Source organism: Hippichthys cyanospilos, chromosome 14, assembly GCF_059441005.1.
Source record: "Hippichthys cyanospilos isolate Australia breed blue-spotted pipefish chromosome 14, RoL_Hcya_1.0, whole genome shotgun sequence".
NCBI lineage: Eukaryota > Metazoa > Chordata > Actinopteri > Syngnathiformes > Syngnathidae > Hippichthys > Hippichthys cyanospilos.
Genome location: NC_142382.1, coordinates 9,991,985 through 10,005,718, shown reverse-complemented (window position 1 = coordinate 10,005,718; position 13,734 = coordinate 9,991,985). Strand labels below are relative to the sequence as shown.

The window sequence follows — 13,734 nt, the reverse complement described above, 5'->3', positions numbered from 1 at the left end:
GAGATAAGGCAGGAAGAGGACGACCCGAGGGATGAGTCCGTGGGACGGGGGCAACGCAATGGAAGGGCAGGATAGGCGGAGAGAAGCAGGTGTATGGAAACAGGAGAAACTGGAGAGGGACAAGTCAAATCAGATGATTTTCTACACAGGCTCTTAATAGCAGTGTTAATGTTTATCCCTGCTGGTGGAATCCTATTAGTGTGGGCAATCAAGGTGACATGATTCTTACATCACAAGTCACATGACCTTGACAGACTATCAAATATCAATTTGGTATTTGGAACCTCATTATTGAATGATTATTTGAAATGGGGACCGGCCGATTAATCGGCCGTCTGATAATGACTGTTAAAACATCAACCATAAATAACTACGAATGGCGATTTTGGCCGATTATTCGACCTCAGGAAAAAGGCGATGTTGTTGTCATGTGAGGTGTAACTGCAATAAAATAAGTAAAATAAGAATTTTCTTTTTTTTTTTTAAGTTTCAGGCACTTTGATGCACGTGTTTTTTTCTGTTCAAGACTAAGCTGTAACCTGTATAAACACTAAAAAATAATTAGCAGTTATATTGTGCTTTTTCTTTTGCCAGTGTAAAAACGGATACATGTTGAGATATACTCATGCAATTTTATAGATAATAATCTTATAAATTGTCAGCGTGTCAAATGGGGGGTTGCGTGAAAAGTTTTCTCAGGCTTGCCGAAAAATATTTGAGAAACCATGCTCTAACCTATAGACATAATGTTATTATTTTACTGCTGTCTTAATAATTTTAGTATCCATTTAATTAAATGAAATGTGCCACATAAATGCATTCAAAACGAAAAATTTGGTATGCAAAACTGAAAAGGAAAATTCGTTTTTGGATATACAGTATATTCATCATCAATTTAGCCTCAATTTTAAATATTTAAAATTTGTTTATTCATATTGACAGTTTTTTTTTTTTTATATATTTAAGTATAACATCAGGAATAACTCTACTCTTTACCTAGATATGAGACACATTTTCTGGTCTGTTTTCCATTGCTAATCTTGTCTTTTCCAAACGCATGTTTTTTCAACCTCTCCTTGGTTGAGCTGAATTGGATTTATGTTTTGAGGGTTTTAGCACCGCATATTGCTTTGGCATCTTCTGACATGCAGACAGATTTATTAAAGACATGGTCGGTGTGGTTGGAGATTGGACTAGGGTGCGATGACTTCTGCTGATCAGGCTCAGATATTAATCTCCTTCAAGGCATTATGAGACTTATGTTTCCCAAAGGACTTGAGAAATATCGGGAATGAATCTCTAATAAACGTCTTTACAGAGTAGCTTTTGTTTTGACTCGCCCGCATGCTTCCAGGTGTTTGGTGCAAAAAAACACATCCAGGGCCTTGTGGATCATAGTGAGGAACACACTGAAAGATGCCGGGCGTCCCATCAAAGAATCCATTGATGAACGGACACAAGTGAGACAGAGGGCCGCAGTGTGGACGTGGAAATTTGACACCTCTGACAGTAGATCCGCACAGCCCACTCAGATTGGCGATGAAAGATCTGAACTCATTCACGTCGACTGGATGATTCCTGTGCCGAGGTATTTTTTAAGCGTAATCTTCCATTCAGCAAACTGCCGCACAAACATAAATCGATGATTATGAGTCAGTTCCCGATGTCGTCCAGAATGTCTGAAAATTGGCAGACAAAAAAGTTGTCTTAAAAATGTCTTGTTTTGAAAAACAAATACAACTAGTTTGCTTTCATGAAAAACTCAAGAAATGGACCAATACTAATGAGACTTGAAAGCATGAAGCATGAAGTTTTTTTATTTTTTATTTATTTTCTTTTTTAATTTTTTACCCAAACATGCTTTGCACTTGGTAAGGGGTACTTGGCTGAAAACTTACTTCACAGGGAGTACATCACTGAAAAAAGTTTGATCGGACCAACTAGCAGACAAGCAATACACTAACTTTCCCTTTTTCCATTCACACTTAGTGGAGGAAACAAACAAAAACACAAACAAACCTGCAGTCTGTTTTTAGTTCTGTTAACGCTGTGGAATGTGTTTGTATGTACACCACAACTCCATTTAATCTAAATATGCCATGTCACTTGTTTGACAACAGTCTTAAATAGTAACCGTTGTTTATTTTGATGCTGTTTGTTCCTGAGTAAAATATCTCAAGAGCCAAGCAGAGGTATTGTCACCTCCGTCAGCCGTTCACCCTCTAGTCGATAAATCGCTGCTGAAGACGTTCACTGGAAGCGGACCCCGCAGCTGCCTTTACTTCCATTCTTGTCCAACTCTCAGATCTCTTTAATGCACATATGTTTGCACCTTTTGCACATGGCGCTGCTTTGATGAGTTGCCCCTCACCACACAAGTAGACTCCGCCCCTCCCTGCCCCGGGTCAGGCGTCTTCTTCAAGTGCCGAGCCACACCCCCAAAGCCTTGTCCCACCGGCTCTCGCATATACAAATCACCACGGCCTTGTTAGCATAGTTCAGTGAAGATGTCAGCTTTACGATGAGCCCGGGACGCTCGCCCCGTGTGTCAGGGACAGCGGGGAAGCGGTCGGACCCGCGAGGCGAGGGGGGGACCGCAAGAGTACATAAATTTAAGGCGTGGAATGGAAGACCTGCACATCCACTCTCACACAGAGGAGAGCGGGATTTCTTCACGAAACAGAAATATACTTTCTGATGTCTCAAATGATCATTTAGTCATCCGTCACTAATGCGTCTTCGTTAGCTGGCGTCGTTGTTAATCTCATTTCCTTTCTGATGATTGAAAATTGAGAGAGGCTGTGAGTTTATCAGGCAGATGAATGGACAGCCCGTTCTCAGCGGAGATCTAATCTGTCATGCGTCAAGGTTGGGCTTCACCTGCCCGCAGATAATAACCATGTCGAAGGGCACCGATGATTTAGACCGGGCCGGCCTTTTGTTTGCCTCTGCCAGCACGCCAGGCTCGCCGTCATTAACGGGCCGCCGCGATGACGCAATCGTGACCCACTTGACACCGGGTCAGCCCCTGCAAGAGGAAATGTAGGACATTAAAAAGCATGTTGGAACTCCATTACAGTTGACCTTTTCTGGGAAATGACTGATATTTGAGATTTCATTCACAGTTCAATGAAAACGTCCTTTTTTTTACACTTATTGGCCAAGCCTGATGCAAAATGGGGTCTATCGTAGCCTGCAAGTCGTTAATTATGATATTAAATTAAAATAAATTAAATTAAGAGGATGTCATTGCTTATTTTTTTATCTTCTCGTCCTATAGGTTAAAGAGAAGATTAGATACTTATCACATTTGGAATGATGGGCAGAAATATCTCGCCTTCCATAGTAATTGCAATATGTGCGGTTTTGCTTCGTGCAGTTAGTACATCCGCTTTACACAATTCAAATTCAGCTGCCTCCGACCTTTCTGTGTGGATTTTGCATGTTCTTCCTGAGCCTGCTTAGGTTCTGTCCGGACACTCCGGCTTCCTCTCACACCCTATAATCATGCATGGCAAGTATTTTGGACATATTAAATTGTCCTTAGGTGTGAATGGTTGTTTGTCTCTCTGTGCCCTGCAATTGGCTGGCAACCAGTTCAGGGTGTCCCCCGCCTACTGCCCAGTCAGTTGAGATGGTCACCAGCAAGCCTGCGGCCCTTGTAAGCGCCCATAGAAAATGACAAGCCACTTAATTTTAAAAGTTAAAAGTTAATAACTGCAAATTTCTAAACAATGTGGTACTAACATTTTTGTTGTTGATATTGTTGTTTGGCCTAGCATTTCTCATTTTTAGTTTTCCGTTTTGGCCCTAAATGTTCATTTCAATGAATCCCTAGTCTCTGCTGTTTTGTGGTTATGAATAATGCACTATAAAGTTGTTTATGCCTCTACATATGTGGCCGTCAACAAATGAAATAGAGACATAATGTTTAGTGGTCATGGTCTTGAAAAACGTGATACATTTGATCGTATTTATGAATCTATAATTGTATAAGCATAGTTTAGCAAGTGCATTATTGTCAACACATTTTTATTTCATAAATTACAACTTTATATGCATAACACTACAGGTTGTAACATTACAGTTGGTGTACTTTCATGCAGTATTCAAATCGAGGATTAACAATACCACTTTTTTTCATACCAGTACCAGTAGGCGAATCCAATCTTTGAGTAGTAACTGATATTGATACTAAATTTCATCTATTACGATGGCAAAACATTTTGAACAAAACCCTTTTCTTTGTGACAGATGAAAATTTGTCAATGCGTCAAACTGCCGCAGTTTGATATCGTCTGGTATCGGGAACCTCTACGAGTACCCAATACTAAAAATCAGGCCGCAATCAGCTCCTGTCCCTCATTAGAACCGTAACACGTTTCCTCCCAGCATTACTGTCCGTCCATGTCAAAGCTTTTAGTGTCTTTAACTTATGCCGTAATATATTTCTTTAAATAATTCAATCCAGACACTAACAGCACTCCATTCATCTCAGGCAGACCTGTTTCTTGGGTTGACTCAGGGCCAGTAAAGCTGCCTGCTCTCATTTTATATCTCCCTCCTCGACACACAAACACACACACGAGCGCACAAATGCCGCATGCATTTATTTATCTGTTGGAGTTCCTAATTCAGTTTGACGAATGAGTGACAGCTTGACACTTCATTCGGCAAGATTAATAGAACGACACAATATTTACGTGGCACAGACAGCCAATTATCCCGCCATCTATCATCCAGATTATCTTTCTGATTGAAAACTACTCGTCCATGTAATCGGAATTATTTGGAATTAGAAGGGAATTTATGGCGCCTTGTGTCACTTTTTCCGCACGGTGCTAAATTAGAAATATTAGATACATAAAGGGGGTAGGAGAAATGGCATAAATAGAGGCGCCAAGTTAATGTCATACGTTTATATATGTATTTTTTTTTTGCTCCCTCTCAGTGCCCTAGTGTGAACCCCATTTGAGTCACCATTTTATAGGTTCCTCGTGCATATTATTAATGCATAGATTACACTGCACAGTCAGGCAATACTGCGGCTTGTGCTTGCGTGTAGGAATGATTCATTTTGGGCTCCTGTGCGCAAGGGAATGTTGATATGTTTGACTTTTAATGAGAAAGCTACATTAAATGTGTTCAGGAAAGTAATGGACAGATCTTATCAACAGACAATGTGTTTTGTGTGTGCGCGCGTGCGCGTCTGTGTGTGTTTATTGATCCCATCAAGGGAAAGCTGACATTAGCAGTTTGATGAGTCTTTGTATACTGTTTTCGACTGTCAACATTTGCATGCAATTCTTTTTGTACGTCACTCATTTAGAAAGTTTACAATTGACGGCTCCTAGCGCTTGGTCAATTATTGAGCGATATGTAACGTCGTTGGCAGATAGTAAGGAATCAAAATGCTTAATCTCTAAAAGTTTGACAGCATTTTAAACAGCCTAAATAAAAATGGACTTATAATGTAATCTGTTGCGAAATTGGTCAATAGCTGAATCAGAAATAAATACAGCTGATGTTTGATTGTCATACAAGAGCTGATGGCCAGCCTTTTTTTGTGTGTGTCTGCAGTAACGGCATTTGAAAAGAGACATTTCATCCTTTTATCAAATCGGAACAGTCTAAAAGCATCACACGCTTTCATTGCTTGTTTAAGAAATGGTGAAAATTGCTACACATAACGTTGTAGGGACCTTGATTTTATTGGCTAGAGTGCGTTCTGACTTGTAAATAGGATTAGGCCATCCCAATATAGTGCCTTGTTTATTTTTATCCTCTTATTAGGACAGTTGGATCCTTAAAGGGTGCCAAAATTATCCTGCAAATTGCTGACAAGGAAAAATGAAAGGTTATTATAAGCAATCTGTCTGCATTGAAGCACAATGTGACTGCTGCGCTTGCTATACCAACGAGGTGACCTCGGTGAGACGGGTGCGGGAGGGGCAGGGGCGCGCTCAAAGTCAGAGCAGCGAACAGACGGGACCACCAGGCGTGTATACGCATACACACAATTATGGATGTGGAGGTGCAAAGTACGTCCTTTAAATATTGCGATTGTATAATTGTGGTTGAAGCATATAAAATATTTACAAAAAAAAACTTTTTGAAGGGAGGGTATAACGCCCTCAAGTACTTAAGTGCATTGTTGCTTTTTAAAACCGACCAATAACAGACCTATTAACGACCATTTCATACAGTAGCCAAGGTGGTCTATTATTATTATTATTATTATTATTATTATTATTGTTTAATATGTCAAGGGTTTACTGGTTGTAACCAAGGCAAGATAAATGCCTGCATTGTTTGTTTGGCTTCATACTTCTGCAGAGAGCTGCAACTAATGATTATTTTAGTGCTCGATCAATCTAACCGGTATTTTGCTGATAAATTGATAAACCATATTTTTAAAAACACATTTTAATTTCTATCTCTTTATTTATAAGGGGACAATTTCTCAAATTGAATTCAGAAAATAAAAATGTTTTTTTTTAACCCGTTCACTTGATGGTTGTTATCCAAATTAAAAGCAGATGTTTGTAAATATCTTCTACTTAACTCAATGCTAATCATTTTGCTAAAAGACTAAAAGAGTTTCAGAAACTTTACTGTCGAAAGGCTGAAATTATGAGGGTTTGGACAGTTCCGGTTTCTGAACAATCAATCGAACATTAAAAATAATGAAATACTTTGATTAAGTGTCAAATAATTGTTGACCCTCCATATAAATGTAAATCCGCCAACGACCAAGAAAGGAGTCAGAAATAGATTGAGGTTTTGATTTATTTTCTCTTCATTTTAAATTTTCAAATTATAATTCATCAAGAATGGAGCAACTCAAATTGTGCATATGCTGGCCTTCTTTAATGGGAATAATATACTGTCGATATTTTCTTAACATTGACTAGGCAACACAGTGAGATGGATGATTGAGAGGTGCTGGTTGGAATTTCAAAGCACACAAGAAAGTGAGAGTTGCTGCGACTTTCTCTACGTCACAGCTTTGACAACAGTGTGCCTGAAAATGGGGGCGCTTCGCCCCATTTAGCTGCCAAGTCATGGGTGCAGAAAAATGCAGAATGGCTTGCTCATAGACATACTTTTGTAATAGGCATCTAACAAAAGTTGTATTTTTTCGCGTATATTGACATTTGATGGCTGGACATGCACGTCTGAGACCTCAGTGTTTGTATATGAGCTCTTAACAAGCAGTTGTGGTCCACTAAGAATTGTTTGAAAATCAATTATAATGTAGACTTTGTTATAAAAATAGTATTTTGACGAGAATGTGGTGACATTGCATGCTATATATTTTTATTCTTGACACTGACCTGATGAAATGTTCCTGAACTGAACCTCTTTGACTTTTGAATGAATGTTAGAATTTATGAAATTGTAGCGTGCACTAATTTATTCAGCAAACTTTGCATCATCCAATTGGAATGTTGCATCGTTATATATACAGTAGGAAGGAAAGCTAATTGTTGTCCGCGTTCTTCTATCCAATGTACATGGCTGCAGGCTGCCACAGGACTAGAAATCTATGCTGGATATATCTCTTGACTTAGCCAAGTCAGATCAGTGTGTGAACTGACTTCATGAACCCCAGGGAGCAAATTAACAGTATCAATCTCTGTGCTTGGCCGTAACCTTTCCCCCATTCTGACTGACATTTGTCTTCTTCTTTGCCTTGGGCTTTGGCGTATGGTGGCCTGTGAGGGGCTGCTCACACAGCCTCTGCATATGTTAAACAACCAGCTGCATGAATTATGCCTGTTTATATTGCTGTGTGATGTGCGAACATGTGCACATATATAAGCGCATGTGTGTGTGTATGTATAAGTGCAGGTTAGCGTTCCCTTACTCTCCTGTTGAAATGCAGAGTTGGGGTCGCAACCTTGGGTCATGGTAGATTTTCGCAACTCGGCCTGGGATACGATTAGTTGCACAGGTTACATTATTATTAGAATCCATAGGTAGAGGTGGAAAGATTAGTGAACAAGTGTATTCTATAATATGACTCAAGTAAAAAGTAGTCATCAGTGCATCAGTGAGCTGACATCTTTACCTGCTGTGCCACAGTGACTAGAACAAAAGCAGCACGTTTGAAGCAGATATAATGCTTCTGTCATGTTAAATGCCAGCGGATGGATGAATCACTTAAAAAAATCATTTTATGTGACGTGATTTTGAATAAGGTTAATTGTAATTCTGAGTGAAATGTTGAATGCATTGTGGTTACTTTCTTGATTTATTAAATCACTTACTCACCTTCATGAAGTTGTTTGGAAATGATGTGGAAAAAAAAAAGGCTTTTATCACAGGCCCTCTGCAAATTTAGTTGGCGAATGTCTTTACTGCCTGCAACATAATGACTACACCAAGAGGTGTATATTTGAACAAGAAATGTGTCTTGCAGGATGGATGCTGGACGATGATGACACATTGGTAAAAGAAAAAAAATGAACCTGCAGCCATGGAAATAATAATAATGTAAAGCGATGTGGAATTTGAACCAACAACACCTTGATCATTGGGCAAGTGGCTCTACCAAATGAGCTAAACTACATTGAAGAAGTAACATAAAATAAAGCTTCTAGTATCCTCCCCCTGCTCTCCTCGTTTGAGGTTCCATTTCGACATGAGCAGGGGCTCTTTAATATAAATGAACTTGTGAGTGTTAAGGGGACACATAGGATTTCCGTCCCCACACCCAGGTGAAGTGGCGTGGGAGAAAAGGGGTGGGAATGAGGCGGCGCATATGAACCTTCCAGTAGAGCTGTCATGGTGCTAATGGAGGTAGTGGAGCAGAGGGTCAGGAGTCCTGAGCACCTGCACTGAAGATTAATGACCACAGTGCCAAGGGAGGAAAAGACAGGCCCGAAACGTTTGGCTACGTCTCAAATGACCTGACAAAAACATTTGGAGATGTTTGCCCTGCTATATATATATATATATATATATATATATATATATACCAGTAGATGCAGCCATGACAGAAGAAACAACCTTAATGATTACTTCAGCAGCATGTAATGCCAGAAAAGCAAAGAGATATCATCATTATCTCGCCACAAAGGCGGTCCCTCGCATTGTTAAAACAATTTGCTGCTTGTTAATGGAGGCTGTCAGAAGGTCTGCTTCCAAGAGTTAAGTTGTAGGCTTTTTTTTCTGCCTGGGGAATCACGACGGGTACAAAGCTCATTTCCTCATCAAACAGAAGAAGAGTGATTTGGAATATTTATGAGGCTCCCAATTTAAGTTAAACATTTAACGAGGGGGGGAAAAAAAGCATCCGATTAATATGAGACAGCAGAAAGGGTTAAAGTCCCTGTGGGCAACCAAGGATAAAAATTCAACATGGATTGTTCGGGATGAATGAAAATATCAGCTCTGATACACATTTCAGCATAGATGTGACCATTACTATATGAGATGTATGGCGATACAGTACATTGAAACAAGCTTTTCATTGGCGGTGACCAGAATAATAATGAGCTATGAAGAGATCACGTTTTGATAAAGTGACTGCATGATCATTTGTGAATCATCTGCATATGTATTTGAGCGCTTCAGATAAATGAGACATCAGATTAAACATTGGAAAATAAAAGCACTTGTGAATACAGATCTCGTTAGAGGACGGAAAAATGTGGTCATTGTGTGATGCAGTTCACTGGTGAGCGTCATATCCATCAGAATATTATCGGACCGGCAGCACCAGTTGCAGCTGACTGCAGACACATTAAAACAATCTTCTGCCATTGTTGTGCAGACATCACAGTTAGTAAGCTTGCTGAGGTCAGAGGGCGCATGTAACACAACGCCATATTGACTTTATTGATAATCCATGGCTCCCTTTTATTCTTTGCAGCATCTCGTGCGGTCTCTGTTGCAGGGGATCAACGAGATGCTGAGGAGGAGGAGGGGTCGGCATCTCCAGTGTGGCTCCTTCTACTTCCTGTTCAATTAACAGGCCCTTATGAGATATATATGTGTGACAGTTGTAAAATAATTTAAAAAAAAAGAGCGCAAGTGCAATTCAAATATTGAGCATTCTAGTGCATAGATGTCAAATATGATACAGTATGTCACAGAGATGTGGTGTTCCTGTTCCAGGAGAGGTTCTTTCACATGAGTACCCCCAGGAATTTAGTGGCGGCCACCCAATGGACAGCAGGTCCGCCAATGGGTTAGGGTTAGGGTTAGCAAGCAGGCCGGATCTCCATACATGCCATACATGTACACTCTCCAAAAAACTTGAATGCCCCTTTTCAATTCTGTGAACCATGTAAATAAACTAAAATAAAATAAATAGGGTAAAATATTTGAATTATTTCTAAATCCTCAAGTCAACTATAACAAGTTGCACTATTTTTTATTTTATTTTATTTACATACCAGTCGATCTGTTGAACCACCTCCTTACTGTTGGAAATGAGGCCCACCACCATCATGTTGTCTGTAAACTTTACAATGTTGAACAAAGATATGAGCCAGCTGTGGGCTAAGCATAGACCCTTGTGGAACCCCTGCGCTCAGCATGCTAGTCCTGAACAATCTGCTACCAAATTATCTACTTTAAGGTCTTGTCAACAAGAATTCTGGCGCCCAGTTAAAGAGAGGTGTTTTGAGTTGTAAGTGATTGAGTTTTGTACGAGCGGCTGGGGACTGATTGTGTCAATAACACACTCATATTCATTCGGCATTTTTTTTCTTCCCCATTTTATAGTTAGGCCCATGCAAAGTATCCAATTTGAGAGTGTTTTCACCGGCAGCCTTGAGGGAACTGATTGATGCCTCAACCAAAGAGACTCTGCCTCAGGCCATCATATGTTGCCCTCCGAGTTTCCTCTCTGGAATTGGCATTGTCTGTTTGTTTGTGTGGATGGCCTGTGTGTGGCAAATTAAAAATGTGGTATTACAACCAACACTTGGACATGACTTGTAACAATGTCACACATTTCGGAATGTAATATTCCTCGTTGCAAATGGTGGTAGATGCCATCTTTTCCTTTCACGGATAACAGTCAGTTAAGTGAATCCTCCATCTGTCTCAATTATTACAATGACCATTTTGTCCATGCAAATGGATTTCTACCATTATCTTGTAGCCCGGAATAAAGGTTTGCTAAAGTCAGCCCCCCACTTGCAATGCTGTGATCTCATTTTCTCGGCAGATAGGAGCAACGTCAGCCTCTCTCTGATCCACTTGGCGGGAGGGGGGCTTGGATGGAGATGCGGTGGACAGCCCACTGACCCTTGCCTTGGGTAAGAGCTGGAGCTGGGTCCAGACAGTATGGTGAGTGAAGCAAGAGAATCACGATTAGCTGACCTGGTGTTTGAGTTTTGCAAGCTGTCCCATTCTGGGGGTTGCAGATGAGCAAAGAGGCAGGGCAGCCAATGTGGGACGGAATATTGATCGCGCTGCCATTATGAGAACAACACTCCCAAGCTATTTTTACGGCAGATGTCGAGGAGGAGGAAGAGGGCACTGCTGGTGAAGGCAATTCCATCTGTGACGTACTTCGGCTCCTAAAAAAGCGCTGGAATCCAGGTTGGGCGGAGTGAGGTATATGAGAGGAAGAATTTGCAAATGAGGGCGTACAGGCGCTACGCCGGCAAATTCTTCAAAGTAAATCAGCAAATTTTATGTGTATGGTCCTGCGTGATTACTTGGTATGTCTGTAAAACATGTATTTACGTATTTATAAAAAACTTGATCAAACCGTAAGTACCGTATGTTGAGTACTGAAAAAGTTCATTTTCCAAACATACTCTCTCAAAGTTCATATTGCAAATTTATCAATGAGTTTGTGTTGTTTATGATTCATAATTCACAACTCTGAATTCAACGTTCCAAAACTAAACTACCACTTGTGTTACCCTACTGGTATTTCACCATGGTTGCCACCCATTCAAGCCATACTAGTAGCCAGCTGCAATGTTCACCCCACAAGCTGAAAAAACGGAAAATCATTTTGCTTCAGTGTTATTTTTAGATTAGGAGTTTAAACAAAAAACGGAACATCTTTTTGGAACATGAACTAAACGCTAACCCTAACCCTCATACTGTCACTTGCCGGCCACTGAAATTTACATTACATTACCAAATGTCTCAATGAATGTAAATTTCGCATGATCAACCTCAGAAAATAGGTGAGCCATGACAGTTTATTCCCTTTTACATCAAAAATAACATTAAGGTATTTCGGACAAATTTGTTATTTCAGAAGTGGGTCTCAAAACTGGTAGCCATGTACACGTGATTCTGAAAAGAATAATATATACGGTTTATCAAAAAAAAAAAAAAAAAAGCAATTGCCTTCACAAAGTGTACATGTGGTGCTGAAAAAAATAATATACTGAAGAAAAATGAAATTAATCTTTATTTGCCAGCAGGCAGCAGAGATGTGACATAGCCTCATTGACACCCGGTTTGGCTGCCATTCATCTCCCATTCAATGCAAGTCATTTTCTTGTTTTGAAGCCGAGTCAGTCTCACAATTTTCATTACTGAGTCAATACTGATGGATCGAAGGACCTTTTGTCTCTATTGACTCTAAACTATTGTGAGAATGACTCATATTGAATGGTAGATTGGTCTCACCAAATAGGTTCCCCAAGCTTTTATAAGTTTGCTTTTGTACAACCAGTGAAAACAAAAACACATTTGGGAACATATAATTTTTTTCCTTCTCAGCGCCACAGGTATAGAATAATCAGTAATGAAGAAGTAAAAAAGGTTGGTGCCCACTGCTGTAGGTGAATTTAAACAGAGCCCTCTTTGCCTCCTTATAACGTTTAAATTTTACATATATGTACCTATTTGAAAATTTATGTTACATGTCAATTAAAGAAATGATGAGACATTGCTGAAAACCGTGAAGTGAGGAAGCACCCTCAGAGGCAGAGATAAAGCTCTCATTTTGTTAGGATGCTGTAAGGTGACAGTAAATATTTGCCCAAAGGTGGTGTTCCATGCAATATTTTTAAAAATGAAAACTGATGAATTCGAGAGGGAGGGGCTTAGGGCAAAGGGCAGTTTTCTGCGCACCACTGGGCAGCCTCAAGGTGGCCCAAACTGCTGATCTCAAAGCACATGATGTTAGATATCCATACAAATGTGTCATAAATGACCATTATACACCAACAACAAAAAGTAAGGCGAAACATTCCAAATACCTTGTGAAAATCCATATGGATAACACGATGGAGACCACCTGGATGTTGAACCACTGCTTGTCTCCCCTGTCTGTGCCGAAGCCACGTCAGCCCGGCGAGGAATCAGGCCGCTTGTCTAGCAGATGGCAGCGAGGTCTTTGAAAAGCCGCGGCCCCAAACGAGCCCCAGGCGGCCTCGCGGGCCCGCACGTGGCCAAAGCTCCACTTGCACTATAAGCCAGCAAGGACATTAAGGGGATAATAGTTAATAGCGAACTAGGTCATTTGCTATCATGTGCCTATTTTATGGAGCAAAACCACACCACTCCCGCGTGCTCGGGGCTTGTGCACCGCTGAGCGCAGGTTCAACTTTTCCATGCAGATGAAAGTGCTGGGCCCATTTACAAACTGTCACTTTCTTGGAAAACATTGCGCAACATTTCTACGGACTTAATTGCTAATACATTTGTGAGAATGTTTATCTTTCGGTCATCTGACTGAGCTCACAGCACTTGTCATTTTCCACTCTGCATGTTATCCATCCCCCTTTCCATTCCAAGAGCCAT

At 40.3% G+C, this 13,734-nt stretch overlaps 1 protein-coding gene across 14 annotated transcripts in view; it reads left to right on the top strand.

Moving 5' to 3' along the window:
• esrrb (estrogen-related receptor beta) overlaps positions 1-13,734 on the top strand; it is a 100,702-nt gene that overhangs the window by 14,006 nt on the left and 72,962 nt on the right. For 5 of the 14 annotated variants that reach the window (XM_088432512.1, XM_088432506.1, XM_088432511.1 and 2 more), the window contains 2 exons: positions 11,186-11,307; positions 11,385-11,577. The exons of 4 other annotated variants lie outside the window; for them this stretch is intronic. The gene's annotated coding sequence lies outside the window, so the exon portion shown is untranslated. Of the gene's footprint in view, positions 1-1,470; positions 1,589-10,058; positions 11,308-11,384; positions 11,578-13,734 lie in introns of those variants that run through there. 5 more of the 14 variants (XM_088432521.1, XM_088432509.1, XM_088432516.1 and 2 more) reach the window with 4 other exon arrangements.